A 19,925-nucleotide genomic window follows, 5' to 3' on the forward strand; every position below is an offset into this window, starting at 1 on the left:
TGTGTAGGACGAAGGTGTGCAGATGTACCCGTCCACTATCTGGGGACCGACCTGCGACAGCCTGGACCAACTGACTGAAGGTCAGATGCCAGAGTTGAATGTTGGAGAGTGGCTCCTTGTTCATGACATTGGGGCCTATTCAGTGTCTGTGACAGATCGTTTCAATGGATTTGAGAAAGCTCAGATTTACCCTGTGAGGAAGATGGTCACAGGATGTCCTGAGACTGTCTTGAGAAAATATTCCGTTTCAGTGTTGGAGTAACACAAAGGGCACTAGCCAGTCTTAAGTTGCATGATTATAGGTAACATTACACTATATTTTACTCTACCTTGATTGGTGCTTTTAACAAATTTTGGTGTGATTTGACTTGCTTACTAACAATCTGTAATAATGACTTGTATCTAATGTAATACATACACAATGGGGTATTAGTACTTTGGATGTACAGTAGAAGGTTGGAGGGTCTAATCCAAACTAATACATATTCCATGTGTATGTAACGCATAGGCGCACGTTTGTACGATCTAATGTGCTTTGTGAAGATGTGTACCGTGGATCAAGTTTACAGCGGATCTTTGATTCACTTTTTGTTCACTTGTGAAGCTGAAGGAAAATACCTTTTGTAATTCTGTGTTTACTATGTTAGATACACAGTACCTGTTTTGAGTTGCTTTTAATCACACAGTATAGAACTTTTAATGCTTTTTAATCTCAATTGTATACACGCAGTATTAACTGAATATGGTTGACTGTTTTACAAAAATAAAAGTATACAATTCTCATTGTTTCAGACTCTGTATTGTCATTTAGCAAGATTTTGTAGAAGGTTGGAGTTTATTTTTAATAACTTGTAATTTAGAGCACTCTGTATTTGACTACAGTGTTTTGCTAAGACTCACAATGTGAGCATGAGTTGTAAAGAAACTCGTTGCTGGTATCACATTTCATGTTCCAATTAAGATTTAAAACTGGGATGTCAGTTTGGGTTGTGGGCTGAAATTTGAGACTGTCCATTTAATTTTTAGTTTAATTTCGCAAATTCAACTCATGACTCAAGCAATATGAGCGATCGCTGTTTACTTCAGCAATTTTCGCCGGATGTTTTGAATGGATGTTTTATGGACATCGTTTTTGCCGATCATAGGATTTTAAAGTGTTTATCAAATATGAAAATGTAAAATGCCTACCACGTCCAACGGATGTGATATCGCGATTGCTCGTTTGCTCTGTTGTGAAAATGGGCACCCAAAAAGCTATAAGCTTAACAGGGTATAAGGGTATAAACGCGCAAGAATGGCTAAAATCTAATTCCTGCTGACATCTTCCAAACGGTGAAGGTGGACAATATCACCACAAAACAGGTGGCCTGTCAATACATAATCTGTTTACACTTTTTTTTGGCCTTCACATTACAAGGACTATGTCATCCTGCCAAAGTATCAGCTGTACAGTGGGGGCTTTTTGACAGTCCTTATTTTTTAAATCAGTATTAAAAGAAATTTTAATTAGAATACATTGCATGTGTTAACTAGTCTGGTCCTAGTTACAATCCAAACAATTGCGTTACCTTGTATCAGTGCAATACCTCGTGCCTCAAATGTTTCCATGCAGAGAGAGAAACCAGTAGAACCCTGGGAGTCCAAGGCCACAAGCAAACCAGAAGCAAAGCTCTCCATAAGTTGACTCTTTAGTCTCCTTTTAAATATAAAGTAGGAGATTGTTTTAAGTTCTCCAACTCATAGGTTTGGACCACTGTGGCATATGCTGAAACTAGTGCATTTTAATTTCCTATGTTTCTCTATTAACAGCAACTTTTTCCTATCATGATTTGCACAATCTAGGATTTAACCTGTTTACAACATTATACATAGTACATGCATTATGATAAAGATTAATTTCAGGAAGCTTTAGGAGGCCACATCTGTGGAAGACAGCATTTGTGGGAGAATTTCTCATGGACCTTGAAATGGCTCTTATAGCTTTCTTTTGTAATACCAGAACTTTAGTACTGTAGGTAGAGTATTATTCCAAATAAAGTTACAATAGTTCCCGTGAGGCTCAAACACAGATCTATACGAGGACAAGAGCGCTTCAAATGGGAGCGATTGGCTCAACTTGAAAAATAGACATTTTTTTAAATTTAGGAGCTGATCAATGTGGATTCCTAAGAATTTTATAGAATCAACTTGTTTAATATCTTTGGCATCTATTGAGATATTTAGGACCTGATCACTGTTCTTATGATTATTTAATCGGAAAACAATAAAACAAGTTTTACTAATATTTAGCGATAATTTGTTGCATTTAAACCAAGTATAACCTTAACCAGTTTACTCATTTACGTGTCCCTCAAGCTGATCCATGCGATTATGTGACACAAACACATTTGTGTCATCAGCAAAAAGTATTTGTGGATATCACTAGAACAATGTACAAAATCATTCACTATCTAAACGTGAATTGAGGTCATTTGTCTGAAATAAACTGAAATGGATGTCTGACAGAACAGCGCCCCCTGGGCTTGTGGTCGCTGTGTAAAATTGATGCAGCAGGGCGTTTATTTACGGCAATAATTCAAAGTGAACTGACGACATCCTGTCCTGTTGGTACACATGGTTCACTTGAATGAATGAAAAGTGCTATATATTTGTGAGCATTTACTGGATAGTATGGTGTAACTGAACACCAGTAAGTGCCATTATACACCCTTGTATATGTACATTATTTATATTGATATTTGCAAAATGAAGAATTAGATGAATAAAATAATATTAGTTTAACCCCTTAACTCCCACATCAACTGAGCACATTTTCTCCAGTTTGGCTTTACCCCAATCCAAAAGCTTCTGGAAAAAAGGTGTGAAAATAGCGACAGAACTGAGACAAAAACAACAATGAAGATGTGACAAAAAAGTGAGAAAACTTTGACAAAAAAGTGACGAAAAAAAGACAAAAATGTGACAAAAAAATTACAAAAAATTACAAAAAATTACAAAAACATGACAAAAAAGGACAAAAAAACGACAAAAAAAACGACAAAAAAGTTACAAAAATGAGTTGAATACCCCCCCCCAAAAAAGATGGACAAAAGTCTGATGACGTGAGGAAAAAGATCCATTTAGATGAGTTTTGTAGATCTTAGCTTTCAAATGAGGTGCTACACCGGCCTACAGGATTTGGGTAAAGCTGAACTGGAGAAAATGCTCTCGGTTCAGGCATGAGTTAAGATGTTAAAAAGTGTCCTTTTTACCAGAGAAAAGGTGACTGGACCGATGCTCCACACAATGCCCAACAGGTGGTGACTCTCACAGCTTTCAGATCAGAGGAGGATGTGTCATTTTGGAATAAAACACATGCATTTTAAGACACAAAACATCAAAACATATCTTTTTTCACTGATAAATAATACTGATTGTTATACTGTAATGTACCTGAAAATGGCTTCTCATATTTTTTGCTTACAAGAAGTGACGTCTGTAGTGCAACTTTAAAATGAGACCGTGTAGACCTAAGGCTGCATCTGAAACCATCAAGTATGTAGCATCTATGCCCTGATCCTAGCAGCTGATCCTTAACCTTTCATGGGGCAGTTGGTTAGAGCTTCAGCAGCGTTCGCCCAATCCGACCGTCCTCACCCAGGGCGGAAAACACAGGGGAAGTGAAGAATGGGAGAAAAGGACATTAAAAACATTCCTACTCCAGGCCATGGACTTCAATGACTCAAACATGAACCACAATAAAGAAATGAAGCCACACAGAAAACAGACGATGATTAAAAGCCATTTTCAGGTACATTATGAAGTGAACCATGTGTACCAACAGGACAGGATGTCGTCAGTTCACTTTGAATTATTGCCGTAAATAAACGCCCTGCTGCATCAATTTTACACAGCGACCACAAGCCCAGGGGGCGCTGTTCTGTCAGACATCCATTTCAGTTTATTTCAGACAAATGACCTCAATTCACGTTTAGATAGTGAATGATTTTGTACATTGTTCTAGTGATATCCACAAATACTTTTTGCTGATGACACAAATGTGTTTGTGTCACATAATCGCATGGATCAGCTTGAGGGACACGTAAATGAGTAAACTGGTTAAGGTTATACTTGGTTTAAATGCAACAAATTATCGCTAAATATTAGTAAAACTTGTTTTATTGTTTTCCGATTAAATAATCATAAGAACAGTGATCAGGTCCTAAATATCTCAATAGATGCCAAAGATATTAAACAAGTTGATTCTATAAAATTCTTAGGAATCCACATTGATCAGCTCCTAAATTTAAAAAAATGTCTATTTTTCAAGTTGAGCCAATCGCTCCCATTTGAAGCGCTCTTGTCCTCGTATAGATCTGTGTTTGAGCCTCACGGGAACTATTGTAACTTTATTTGGAATAATACTCTACCTACAGTACTAAAGTTCTGGTATTACAAAAGAAAGCTATAAGAGCCATTTCAAGGTCCATGAGAAATTCTCCCACAAATGCTGTCTTCCACAGATGTGGCCTCCTAAAGCTTCCTGAAATTAATCTTTATCATAATGCATGTACTATGTATAATGTTGTAAACAGGTTAAATCCTAGATTGTGCAAATCATGATAGGAAAAAGTTGCTGTTAATAGAGAAACATAGGAAATTAAAATGCACTAGTTTCAGCATATGCCACAGTGGTCCAAACCTATGAGTTGGAGAACTTAAAACAATCTCCTACTTTATATTTAAAAGGAGACTAAAGAGTCAACTTATGGAGAGCTTTGCTTCTGGTTTGCTTGTGGCCTTGGACTCCCAGGGTTCTACTGGTTTCTCTCTCTGCATGGAAACATTTGAGGCACGAGGTATTGCACTGATACAAGGTAACGCAATTGTTTGGATTGTAACTAGGACCAGACTAGTTAACACATGCAATGTATTCTAATTAAAATTTCTTTTAATACTGATTTAAAAAATAAGGACTGTCAAAAAGCCCCCACTGTACAGCTGATACTTTGGCAGGATGACATAGTCCTTGTAATGTGAAGGCCAAAAAAAAGTGTAAACAGATTATGTATTGACAGGCCACCTGTTTTGTGGTGATATTGTCCACCTTCACCGTTTGGAAGATGTCAGCAGGAATTAGATTTTAGCCATTCTTGCGCGTTTATACCCTTATACCCTGTTAAGCTTATAGCTTTTTGGGTGCCCATTTTCACAACAGAGCAAACGAGCAATCGCGATATCACATCCGTTGGACGTGGTAGGCATTTTACATTTTCATATTTGATAAACACTTTAAAATCCTATGATCGGCAAAAACGATGTCCATAAAACATCCATTCAAAACATCCGGCGAAAATTGCTGAAGTAAACAGCGATCGCTCATATTGCTTGAGTCATGAGTTGAATTTGCGAAATTAAACTAAAAATTAAATGGACAGTCTCAAATTTCAGCCCACAACCCAAACTGACATCCCAGTTTTAAATCTTAATTGGAACATGAAATGTGATACCAGCAACGAGTTTCTTTACAACTCATGCTCACATTGTGAGTCTTAGCAAAACACTGTAGTCAAATACAGAGTGCTCTAAATTACAAGTTATTAAAAATAAACTCCAACCTTCTACAAAATCTTGCTAAATGACAATACAGAGTCTGAAACAATGAGAATTGTATACTTTTATTTTTGTAAAACAGTCAACCATATTCAGTTAATACTGCGTGTATACAATTGAGATTAAAAAGCATTAAAAGTTCTATACTGTGTGATTAAAAGCAACTCAAAACAGGTACTGTGTATCTAACATAGTAAACACAGAATTACAAAAGGTATTTTCCTTCAGCTTCACAAGTGAACAAAAAGTGAATCAAAGATCCGCTGTAAACTTGATCCACGGTACACATCTTCACAAAGCACATTAGATCGTACAAACGTGCGCCTATGCGTTACATACACATGGAATATGTATTAGTTTGGATTAGACCCTCCAACCTTCTACTGTACATCCAAAGTACTAATACCCCATTGTGTATGTATTACATTAGATACAAGTCATTATTACAGATTGTTAGTAAGCAAGTCAAATCACACCAAAATTTGTTAAAAGCACCAATCAAGGTAGAGTAAAATATAGTGTAATGTTACCTATAATCATGCAACTTAAGACTGGCTAGTGCCCTTTGTGTTACTCCAACACTGAAACGGAATATTTTCTCAAGACAGTCTCAGGACATCCTGTGACCATCTTCCTCACAGGGTAAATCTGAGCTTTCTCAAATCCATTGAAACGATCTGTCACAGACACTGAATAGGCCCCAATGTCATGAACAAGGAGCCACTCTCCAACATTCAACTCTGGCATCTGACCTTCAGTCAGTTGGTCCAGGCTGTCGCAGGTCGGTCCCCAGATAGTGGACGGGTACATCTGCACACCTTCGTCCTACACACAAGAGTTATGAGAATACACAGTAAAAATAGCAACAAACTAAAAGTGTGTTACCCTTTGATTAAATGGATAAAATGTGTAGGTCTCATTGTGATAGGTTTTGAAACTCATTGAGCCATAGATCCCGTCGCTGATGTAGTACATGTTGACGCTGCCATTTCCATTGGCTGAAAAAGAAGTTGACAGCATGTATCAAACTTTATAAAACTCATGTGAATCTGGCCTGTCCCTGCAGTTCAGGAGGTAAAGTCCTTTCTCTTTATGACTGCTTAAGTGGAATTTCTGCTGTGGCCAGAGTTGCTTTTGGACATCCTGACCAACACATTTTATACCCATGTACCTTTAATTCAATTGAAAAAACATGGGTATTGAGAAATTACCGGTACCGAAAAGCAGAGGGATCAAAATTATGAACAGTGCCAAGCCCTTTACCTTCGTCCCGAGATTGATCAGCCTCATCTTTTTTGGCAATGATGTTTACAGCCAACGTGCAGGCTGTGTCCACAAAGTAACGCCCTGGCTCGGCAATAATCTTCACTCCAGCGTCAGCAGGAAAAAACTCATCCAGAGCCTCATTTATTCCAATAGACATCTACAACATCAAACGACTGTTAGCAGGATGTTGAGATGATGGTGGATGCACAAGGTTGGTTTGTTGTTACCTGCTCAAGTGAAGTCGGACCCTCGTTCCTACCATTGAAACCGCCGCCAATATCGAGAAGATTCATGTGAATTCCCAGCGTTTCCTGAAAAGTGTTGGGAATAGTCAGTCGAGTCGATACTTGGAAACCTCTGTACAGGACCCGTGTTCTGTGCTTGTACAGTTGGGTCGTTTCTACTTGTCACTAGAACTTTCCAGGTTAAATTTCATCTGACACTGGGGATTAGAAAAGGTTTTTTTTTCTCTTTCGCCTTGACATGTTTCAGGTTCCATCTGCAAGCCATCCTCAGAACTGGCACGAGTTACTAATCAGCTGTTATTTTCCCAAAGTCAAAGTCTGACGCTCCTGACAGGCCCGGCAAACTAGCCACACCCCCTGCAGATTTGAAGATAAAGCCAAGCAGGGGCCAAAAGCCATCACAATTAGGAGACTGAGCACAAGCACAATCGGGACTAAGGAGCTTTTCTCCCGTCCCACACCTGGGACTCCCCAGAGGTCTCAGGCAACAGGGGTTGTGGCCAGTTTGATGGACCTGTCAGGAGCGTCAGACTGGCCACGCCTTGGAACAGCTGATGAGTGATTAAAACCCCTGTAATCCTAGTGTCGGATTAAATTAAACTGCATACAAATTCATTTTACCACAACTCACAGCTTGATCAAAAACTCGTCGAGCATCTCTTATAGCCATCCTGTACGCCACACGGTCCTGGCACAGACTCCCAACATGGAAGCTGACTCCGATCACGGTTAAGCCCAGCGCTTGCGCTCGTTGAAGCAGAGTCTCGACATTCTCGAGTTTGGCTCCAAACTTTTTGCCCAGTGGTACCTGAGAATAGGAGTCATCCACAGCAATCCGCAGCACCAGTCTGGACAGATTATTAGAGTGGAGGAAGCTTTGAAAACCAATGTTAAAGTCTATAAAGTCACAAAACATTCAGAACATGGTTATTTCACTTGCCTTGCGTTGCGGTGATGTTCATTGATCTTGTCGAGCTCTTGCAAAGAGTCAAAGGTCATCATGGTCACGCCACTCTGACGGGCATAGGCAATGTGCGACTCAGGTTTGGTTGTATGTGCATAAATGATTTTGTCGTTTGGGTCAAAGCCAAAATTTCCATCTCCAGCTCCAATGACCATCTCTATCTCCCTCTGCAGTAGGGGAAAAAAAATATGGTGTTCATTTGAGTTGTAGATGTTCCAGTCATCATTTTGTCCAACTTCTTACTCTACCAAACACCGAGCATAGATCCCATTATTATAAGTCATTATTCGCTGTGACCTACGGCCGGGCCTCCACATTTGAGGTTCTGAGCTTTTGAGTAAATACACAAACCATAAACCAAAGGCTGTTTCCAAATGTCCACCCTAGTCCCTAACCCCTTTCTCTTTCTTGGATGTTTTCAGACTGTCAAAACATTTCAGGTCGTTTAACTATCCTCAACAGTTGGACTGATGTCAAAGTAACGCTTTTGTCTTAGAAACTGTGGTTGTGGGCTCTTCATTACACTGGTTTGGTTACTATCCCTGAGAATCAGGATTATACAGTGTTTACTGTAGACTAGACTTACCCATCCACTCTAAACTTTTTATAAAAAAAAGAATGGGGCTTTCATTTAAAGTTACATTTAAAAACACTTACTTCACTGGCACAGTCGAAGCCTATTCCCAGTGCAGCGAGCAGCGCGAGGACAACTGGTGTGTTGTTGCACTTTACTGCATAGAAAGGTTTCACTCTGGGTAGAAACCGCAGCCAATTACATAGCTTTTCACAGACACTGTCCAGATATAACACAAAGAAAGGAACCTCACGTCCCTGAACAAAAACAAAACAAAAATATAGCCGCAAGCGGCGATTAGCGGCCCTCGCCGACCGCCCTGCCCCCCTTTGTCTCCCTCAATCAAAATTTACGGTATTGCTACTGCCTTTATGTTTGTTTTTTAAGTTTTTTCCCGAGGGTCTTAGTTTTAGGATTTTTGGAATGCGCTAATGTGCCCTCTCGGTATTTGAAAAAGTTTTTGTCAGAACAGACAATACTGAGAACTCTGCTCTTAATTTATACATTATACAGAGAAAAATGTGTTCACCGCGTTCCAAATTATTATGCAAATGACATTTTTCTCTGATTTCCTAAATTGTCAACTCAAATGAAAGTCTTTAACTTGTCGAGGATCATTTAACCCTTGTGTCGTGGCCACTTTGTCGATGCGTATCTCTGTCATAGTTTTATCAAATGGTCTGAATTTTCGGATATGCGTTAACATCCATGACTTTTACCAGTAATTTTTTTTTTTTACATTTTTTGGTTAAGTGATTATAATGTTATGAGAAAGAGTTACACTCGTGGTCACCTGGGGTCATTTTTGACCCCATTTTGTTTCTCTAATATCTCAGTCATAAAATAACCTTTTTCAACAAGTTTGGGTTCTATCTTTAGTGTAGCTTCAGACTAATGGCCTGATACAAAAAAAATGTGTTTTTTATTTTTTTTCAGTGTATAGGCCTTGTTTATGTAAAAAAACAAAACAAATCCTGAACAAACAACAGTCATAACACATCAAAAATCGAATTCTGAGGATAACTCGGACTATCTGGTCAGTTTCCAAGTAGTCAAACTTTTGTGTTAATGCAATTTTTGAATTTTCTCATACATTTGAATGAGAACAAATAGCTACACTCATGGTCACCTGGGGTCATTTTTTATCCCATTTTGTTTCTCTAATATTTCACTCATAAAATAACATTTTGAAATAAATGTGGTTCTATCTTTAGTTTGACTTCATAAAAATGCACTGATAGTAAATTTACCAGTTTTTATCATTTCTTGGGTCGGTGGGACATGTTTATGTAAAAAAAGTCACATTTTGAGCCAAAATTGTCCCTGTAACACTGAAAATCCTGAAGTGGATATAACTGGAAGTATTTGGTGAATTGGGCACTGGGAGAGGCTCAAAGGTAGAGCAGGTTCTGTTTTTGAAAAATGTTTCATTTTTGAATGAGAGCAAATAGTTAAACTCGTGGTCTCTGGGGCAAAACCCCATTCATTTCAATGGACATGAGCCGATCCTCCATGTTTTCTGTCTTTGACCTTTTGTACCGACTTCATTTGTGCTTCAGATATGAAACCATTATTATGTTTCCATCCCAGAGGACCTCCTTCACATGCACATTCACCAGATTTTGAATTCACATATTTTTACAATAGTTATAGGGCCTAAAGCCTGAAAACAGCAGCAGCTCTCCATTCATTTCAATGGCAGTGTCCTCCATGGCTGTGATTCCAGCTATATTTTTGACTTTTGCCTTTCATACAAACTTCATTTCAACTCCAAATCCATAACTTTTTTAAATATACACTCCACAGGACCTCCACTACATGCACATGTACCACATTTTGAATTCAGTCATTTTTTCATAGTTTTAGGACCCAAAATCCAGTGGTATAACCCAGTTTCCAAATATAGCCAAACTGTGTTATTCCAGGAAAGTTTCTATATTCTCATCAAAAATCTGCTCAAAGTAGAGTTTACATCTTAATTCATGAACTTTTATCAAAATATTAAATGTTCTGTGCAGTTTGACAGTGAAAGTAAAGTACAGTAGAGCAGAATGTGTTTGGAAAAACAAAGCTGTAAAAGTTATACAAACAACTGATATTCTATAAACACCAAACAAATGCACATTTATTTATACAAAATCATCTTTTTTGGTCATGATCTCTCCTAAAACTACTCAGACACTGATATGCATCAGATTTTATGATCTGTGATAAAGTTTTGAGTGTTTACAGCCTTTTGTCTCTGCAGGTGAACGGCCTGCATTATGTTCATGTAAACCTGTGTGAACCCTCGGACTTACTGTGTCAAATACAACCTCAGAATGTGGAAATATGGTCAAATTCAGAAAAAAACACAATGAAAGCATTATAAATATTCACAAAAATAACAGGACATATAAAATGGAATATAAATAAATGTTTCAAAGAGCAGCTGGTGCAGATGTGGACTGTGGGTCAGGACTGACCTGAGAGATTCTCTTTTGGACGTTTGTTTTTCTAACTGAGCTGTGATGGAGGAACGTCTGTGTTGGACGATGTGTCTGTGTTTGAATTGTGTTTTTATTTGTTCTAAAGGTCCAGGAACATGTTCACTGTGATGTGTTGTCTCTGTGTTGGAGCTGAAGCTGTATTTGGTACAGTTTAGTTTGAGTGTTTATAAACATCGCCTGAACCAAACATGAGCTGCTCTACTGCTCACCTGCAGAGACAAAAGGCTGTAAACACTCAAAACTTTATCACAGATCATAAAATCTGATGCACATCAGTGTCTGAGCAGTTTTAGGAGAGATCATGACCAAAAAAGATGATTTTGTATAAATAAATGTGCATTTGTTGGTGTTTATAGAATATCAGTTGTTTGTATAACTTTTACAGCTTTGTTTTTCCAAACACATTCTGCTCTACTGTGCTTTACTTACACTGTCAAACTGCACTGAACATTTAATATTTTGATAAAAGTTCATGAATTAAGATGTAAACTCTGCTTTGAGCAGATTTTTGATGAGAATATAGAGACTTTCCTGGAATAAGAGAGTGAGAATCACAGTTTGGCTATATTTCGAAACTGGGTTATAGCACTGGTTTTTGGGTCCTAAAACTATGAAAAAATGACTGAATTCAAAATGTGGTACATGTGCATGTAGTGGAGGCTCTGTGGAGTGTATAGTTAAAAAAGTTATGGATTTGGAGTTGAAATGAACTTGGTATGAAAGGCAAAAGTCAAAAATATAGCTGGAATCACAGACATGGAGGATACTGCCATTGAAATGAATGGAGAGCTGCTGCTGTTTTCAGGCTTTAGGCCCTATAACTATAGTAAAAATATGTGAATTCAAAATCTGGTGAATGTGCATGTAGAGGAGGTCCTCTGGGATGGAGACATAATAATGGTTTCATATCTGAAGCACAAATGAAGTCGGTACAAAAGGTCAAAGACAGAAAACATGGAGGATCGGCTCATCTCCATTGAAATGAATGGGGTTTTGCCCCAGAGACCACGAGTGTAACTATTTGCTCTCATTCAAAAATGAAACATTTTTCAAAAACAGAACCTGCTCTGCCTTTGAGCCTCTCCCAGTGCCCAATTCACCAAATACTTCCAGTTATATCCACTTAAGGATTTTCAGTGTTACAGGGACAATTTTGGCTCAAAATGTGCCTTTTTTTACATAAACATGTCCCACCGACCAAAAAAATAATAAAAACTGGAAAATTTACTATCAGTGCATTTTTATGAAGTCAAACTAAAGATAGAACCACATTTATTTCAAAATGTTATTTTATGAGTGAAATATTAGAGAAACCAAATGGGGTCAAAAATGAGCCCAGGTGACCACGAGTGTGACTATTTGTTCTCATTCAAATGTATGAGAAAATTCAAAAATTGCATTAACACAAAAGTTTGACTATTTCCACTTGGAAACTGACCAGAGAGTCTGAGTTATCCTCAGAATTCGATTTTTGATGTTTTATGACTGTTGTTTGTTCAGGATTTGGTGGTTTTTTACATAAACAAGGCCCACACACTGAAAAAAAAATAAAAAACACATTTTTTTTGTATCAGGCCTTTAGTCTGAAGCTACACTAAAGATAGAACCCAAACTTGTTGAAAAAGGTTATTTTATGACTGAGATATTAGATAAACAAAATGGGGTCAAAAATGAGCCCAGGTGACCACGAGTGTAACTCTGAATTATGGGGCACACAAGGGTTAAATGTGGTTGAAAAAATCTCCCAGGGAAAACGGTATTTAAAACTCAATCCACTGTTCCAAATTATTATGCAACTCATTGTTTCAATACATTTTAAAGCTTGTAATTAACTGAAAATGGTCATTTGTTGTATTTGTAGCATTAGGAGGTCATATTTACGGAAATCAAAGATACAGTGCCTCTCGTAAGTATTCATACACCTTGAACTTTTGCACATTTTGTCATGTTTACAACCCTAAACATAAAGATTTTATTTTTATTTTTTTACTGAACGTTCACACATAAGTAACAAAAAACTGTGAAGTGAAAGCGAAATGATACATGATTCTGTTATATTTCAAAAAATAGAAAAGTGAAAAGTGGGACTTGCATAAGTATCATACAGCATTTTCTGAGTGCATTAAATTGCTTTTAAAACATTCCTCATGACTCCAGAATGTTCACACCTTGGCCTAACGGTTAAATAGAGGCCACCTGTGTGTAATCTACTCTCAGTATAATTACAGCTGTTCTTTTAGGCCCTCAGAGCTATGGTCGGAGTGTGTTGGTCACTAAACAACATCATGAAGGTCCAGGAGCACCAGAGAGGTCAGGGATAAAGCTGTGGAGAAGTTTAAAGCAGCGTTAAGTTACACAAAGATTTCCCAAGATTTAAACATCTCCCGGAGCAACTGTTCAATCCATCATTCAGAAATGGAAAGAGTAAAGCACCACTGCAGACTTACCAAGACACGACTGTTCACGTAAACTAACAAACTGAACAAGGAGACACTGGTGAGAAATACAACCAAGTGCCCCAAGATAACTCTGGAGGAGCTGTGAAGTCCTGCCGCTGAGCTGGAGGAATCTGTACATGGGACAACTATAAGTCGTATCTACACAAATCTGGCCTTCATGGACGAGTGGAAGAAGAAAGCCATTATTGAAAGGAGGCCATAAGAAATCCTGTTTGAAGTTTGTAGAAGTCATATGGAGGACACAGCTCCATGTGGAAGAAGGAGCTTTGGTCAGATGAGACAAAAACTGAACTTTTTGGCCAAATGCAAAACGTTATGTATGGATCAAACCTGACATTGCTCATCCTCCTGAGTGCACCATCCCCAGTGTCAGATATACGGGGGGGAGCATCATGCTGTGGGGCTGCTTTTCCTCAGCGGGGACTGGGGAGATTGTAAGAATAGTTGGGAAGATGGATGGAGCCAAATATAGAGACATTTTGGAGGAAAACCTGCTGGAGTCAGAAAGAGAACTGAGGCTGGGGCGGAGATTCACCTTCAGCAGGACAATGACCTGGAGCACAAAGCTAAATCTACAATGGAATGGTTTCAATAAAAACATATTAATGTGTTAGAATGGCCCAGTCAAAGTCCTGACCTAAATCCTATTGAAAATCTGTGGAAAGGTCTGAAAACTGCTGTTCACAAACGCTCTACTTCTAATGTGACAGAGCTGGAGTTGTTTTGTAAAGAGGAATGGGCTAAAATGTCAGTCTCTACATGTGCAAATCTTGTAGAGTCAAACCCCAAAAGACTTGTGCTGTTATTACAGTAAAAGGAGGTTCCACAAACTATTCATTCATGCTGTATGAATACTTATGCAAGGCCCACTTTTCACTTTTCTATTTTTTGAAAAATAACAGAATCATGTATCATTTTGCTTTCACTTCACAGTTGTCTGTTACTTGTGTGTGAACGTTCAGTAAAAAAATAAAAATAAAATCTTTATGTTTAGGGTTGTAACCATGACAAAATGTGCAAAAGTTGAAGGTGTATGAATACTTTCGAGAGGCACTGTATTTCAATCAAAAACATCTTAACCGGTCAAGTTATATTTTACCATAGGACCTTCTTTGAGCAGCTTCAAAATTCTTAAATCCATTAAACTTGTGAGTTTTTGGACAGTTTCTGCTTGGATTTCTTTGCAGGATGTCAGAATAACCTCCCAGAGCTGCCATTTGGATGAAAACTGCCTCCCACCCTCAGAGAAGTTTTTCTTGATGAGGCTCCAAAGGTTCTCAATAGGGCGGAGTTCAAGGGAGGAGGGGGTCCACATCATGAGTCTCTCTCCTTTTATGCCCAAAGCAGCCAGTGATGCAGAGGTTTTCTTTACAGTATGACATGGTGCGTTGTCATGCATGAAGACGATCTTGTTCGGGAAAACACGGCTCTTCTTTTTGTAGCATAGAAGAAAGTGGTCAGTCAGAAAGAGGTCATTTTCACACCGTCAGGGATCCTAAAGGGGCCGACCAGCTCCCTGCTAATGATTCTGACTCCGCCCCCTCCTTACTGACGTCACAGCCTTGTTGGGACATGGTGGCCATTCACCAACTATCCACTCCTCCATCCATCTGACCATCCAGGGTCACACGGCCTCATCAGTGAACAAGACTGTGTGAAAATGAGTCTCATGTATTTCTGAGCCACTGCAGCCGTTTCTGCCTCAGCTTCAATTAACAGTTTAGGGGAGGCCCGGATAGAAGGTTTATGCACATCTGCAGCCTCTGGAGGGTCCTACACCTTGATGATCGGGAGACTCCAGAGGCACCAGTTCTTCAAATACCTGTCTGCTGCTTTGTAGCTGCTGTTCTATTCATCTGATGTATTTGTCTGGCAGAAACCGTCCTCATTTTGCCTTAATCTGCACAAACCCGTGTGTGTCTGAATCATCCACAGTTCTTATCAGTTCGATGATTACGCTTCATCTTTCATGAAATATCGAAGGTTTTCATACCTAGACCAAGGCATTCAACTATTTCACGCTTTCATCAGCAGAAAGACCCTTTTTCTTTCCCATATTGCTTGAAAATGATGATCTGCTTAATAAAGTGGAACATCCTTTTTCAGTAGTTTTTCCCTTAACTGGGCTTAACCTGAAAACTAATCATCCCAGGTCTCTGAGATTAATGTCAGTGATTCAAAGAGCCCCGAGACACGATACCATCCATGAGTTTCATTGAAACTTTTTTTTTTTACCTTTTTGATACTGAAATACAATTTGCATAATAATTTGGAGCGTGGTGTATGAATTTGTATCACGCTATATCTGCAAACTGAAGCATATTTTTAAATTTTACTAAGGGTTGAAAATACTTTTAGTTTGTCCAAGTACTTTGGATAACCTTTGGTTCCTCACTTCTCTAGATCTTCTTCACCAGGTTTTCCTTGGAGGAGATAGAAAAAGCACATGTTGCTGAATTATGGAGTTTAACATTTTTCCATCACAATAAAATGGGACATTCTGGTCATCGCTATGGCAACACCGTGAAAAACATGGCATAGGTGTGATTGACTTTTCTGATCGGAGCAACCAAATAGAATTTTGTGCCAAATTATATTAATTTTCGTGAAACAAAAATTTGTATTCACCATATAATTCCTATAGGGGGCGCTATCGCGCCTAATGAGAGTGTTTAGGACTGTGACTTTAACACCTGACAAAAAAATGATAAAAATCGGGCTTCATATGTGTGAATGGGAGCCATTTATTGTTTGCGAAAAATTGCAAAATACTTCGTCCAGTTTGCGGCTTCGCCGCATAAAAAACGTTAAAGTTACAAAAATAATTTGGAAAACTTTTAAAGTTCTACTTCTCAAGATTATTTTCCACCCAAAATTAGCTTGTTCCTATTAACGGTCTAGGAGGAGATAGATTTTGTGCGAAGTGAAAAATAGAGGCAGATTCCCGCTTCGCGGGCTGTCATCCAAAATGGCCGACAGCCAATATGGCCGACGGCGTTGCCGTAATAATATTTTTTGCTCAACTTGTCATGATGCACGTCTGTACCGATTTTTAGGATTCTACGACAAACTTCATTTTTTCCCGTGTCCTATCCTGCAATACAAAAAAAAACTGAGGTGGCGCTAACGCGCCATTATTTTTAAAATTAAATATTTGGAAATAGTCAAAAGTTTCGTCGCATGGGTTTGAATTTTGGGCCAAAATTTGAACGAAATCAGGCTTCATATGTGCAAATGGGAGCCATTTATTGTTTGCGTAAAATCGCAAAATACTTCGTCCAGTTTGCGGCTTCGCCGCATAAAAACCGTAAAAGTTAGAAAAATAATTTGGATAACTTTTAAAGTTCTACTTCTCAAGATTATTTTCCACCCAAAATTAGCTCGTTCCGATAAACGCTCTAGGAGGAGATAGATTTTGTACGAAGTGAAAAATAGAGGCAGATTCCCGCTTCGCGGGCTTTCATCCAAAATGGCCGACATCCAATATGGCCGACGGCGTTGCCGTAATAGTATTTTTTGCTCAACTTGTCATGATGCACGTCTGCACCGATTTTTAGGATTCTACGACAAACTTCATTTTTGCCCGCGTCCTATCTCGCAATGTTAAAAAAAAACGGAGGTGGCGCTAACGCGCCATTATTTTGAAATAAAAAATTTGGAAATAGTCAAAAGTTTCGTCGGATCGGGTTTGAATTTTGGGCCAAAATCTGGGACTTTTCGTCGATGTTCACTGGGTGAAAATCGCGACGGCGCGAAAGAAAGAAAGAAAGAAAGAAAGAATATTAAAGCCGCAAGCGGCATCGAACGGCCCTCGCGGGCCGTGCCTCCTTTAGCGCCTCTGTAACACCACTACATTTTATTGCCCTGATGTACCATTAATCCGTCAGTAAACACAGATGAAAAGTTGTATTTTAGCCTGTCCTTGTGAATAATGGCACCCACCTGAAGAGGGCGCTAGCGCGCCCATAATCTATTTAATTTCACAAGCAGCATCGGGCTCTATTTCACTGACCACCGTCTGTGTCTCCATTGTTGCATCTCCATTGCCGCGCCTCTGTAACCCTACCGAGGGCGCTAACGCGCCAACTACATTTTTATTGCCCGGATGTGCCATTAATATTTGTCAAAACTAAATATTTAGCCTGTCCATGTGAATAATGGCTCCAACCTGTAGTGGGCGCTAGCGCGCCCCAAATCTTTTTTGTTTCACAAGCAGCATGGTACGGGCCGTACTTCAATGACCACTGGCCACAAGCTCCTGACAGGGGGCGCTAACGCGCTGTAATGTTGTATAATGTGAGATCTATGTGTCTGTCCCGTCAGAATAACATGGTGGGCCTCAGTCGTCTCCATGGCAACACCGTACAAAACACTGTATGGTTCCTGTTAGCTTATTTTATCAGGATGCCATCAACTATTATTCTGCCAAATTACATACATTTCCTAGAAACTAATTGTTTAACTACCGATGCATTTTTTCTTCTCAAACTAGAGGGGGCGCTATCGCGCCCACTGTCATTGGTTTACATTTGTTGTGTCCAGGGGTGAAGGGTCATACTGGGACATACTGTTTATCTTTTTTTCATGGGAGTATTTTCGCTTTTTTTTTTCTATTTCCCACAAATGGAACACATGTTTCAAAAAAATAAAAATCATTTTAACATTGGGTAAAACTTTGTGACTACACATACAGAAGGCGCCAACGTGCCTGGCATTTCTGACTTTACTTACATTAAGTGTGATTAAATCATGTGAGCGATCAGGCAAACACAGGATCTCATTATGCATCTCCACCTGTCATCAATGAACCACTATTCCACAGATTTAGCTTCTGTGTTGATTTATGTGAGTAACCCCCCCCCCCCAAAAAAAACGACTTAAATGTTCAATAAATGTTATGCTATTGTTGCAAATGCAAATATGCATTCTCTGGCCACTTTCTGTCTTTTCTTTAAGAGCAAATATTTTCCATCATTATAATACAGGTCTTATTTAATTATTGGAAATCACATCGTCCCAGGAGTAAAAGTATATCTGTATAATATCTGTATATAAAGTACAAAGAACTCCCAGTTTAGAAATTACATCTCTCAAACTCCAGTCTGAGTGATTAACCATTGAGCCAAAGAGAAACAGAAATCTACTAAGAATTGTGATAAAATAAGCTATGACTTGTCTCTCTGCTCTCCCCTGATCACACAGCTCTTGTGCAGATATAAGTATCTCAGAAACAAATAATCTGTCCTGTCCTGGTTTATATTTGTAGTCCTTAAACTCACTAAACTAATCATGTCCAAACGGAGGCTGTTTCTGTGTCTGTGTCTGTTTCTGCTCCGCACAGAGCACGTCTCCTCAGCCCCTCCCATCCCTGTGTATTTTCTGCCCAGTAACAGCGCCCCTCCCCTCCCCCACGAGCCCCACCCTCCGCTCTGATTGGTGGAGAGACGGCGCATCTGTGACTCACTGGAGTCTATAAATAGAAGGGGGAGAGGACAGAACGTTCCAGACTTCTGGAGAAGTCACCTGTGGTTGAACCAGAATTGTCCTCTCTACCTTTGGCTTGCCTTTGCGATCATCGGATCATTGGATTACTGTTTTTTGGTTGTTAGTCTTTTGTAGTCTTTTGTGAGTTTATCGTGTTTTGTGTGGACTTTTTTTTTGGATTGAGGACATCTTCTTCATCTGGAGAAAGGACCGTCTGATCGTCTGTGACTTTCAGCAAAGAGACTCTTTCCCAGGAGAAGGTAAGAAAAAACAATATTTTGCTCTCTTTATTGCTGTTTATTTCAAATGTGGGGTAAAGTGCTAGCTTTTTTGTGATTAAGTTTAGTTTAGTTTGTTAGCCTATTGTTCTCAGATGCTAATGTTGCTAGCAGGTGGTGTTTGAAGACCTCATGGATTAAGGCTGGCTTTTGTGTGATTTAATTTACTTCTGCTGGATGCTTATTGTTGGCTAAATGTGCTATCACGCTGTTGTAGGTCGACAGAGTTAATTAATGTTGGCTTTAGTTTGATTTTCGTTTAGTTGTGGATGGAGGCCTCGTGTTTTCTTCATATGCTAATGCGGCTAGCAGGCTTTTTTTCTATGTCACTGTGCCCTGTGCAACGTGTTCAGTGATCACATAATAGAGCTAAAATAATGACATGCTAAATGTGCTATCACGCTGTTGTAGGTTTAGTTGTGGATGGAGGCTTTTTTCTATGTCACTGTGCCTTTGAAGTTGCGTCTCCTGCTCCGGCGGCCATTACGTCTCTTCCATGTGCTATTATCTGCATAATAGGACACGGGCGGCCATTTTGTGTCTCATATGTGTAACAGGGCTCTGTTTTATTGAT

Source organism: Gobius niger, assembly GCF_951799975.1.
Source record: "Gobius niger genome assembly, chromosome: 1".
In the NCBI taxonomy this organism is placed as follows: domain Eukaryota; kingdom Metazoa; phylum Chordata; class Actinopteri; order Gobiiformes; family Gobiidae; genus Gobius; species Gobius niger.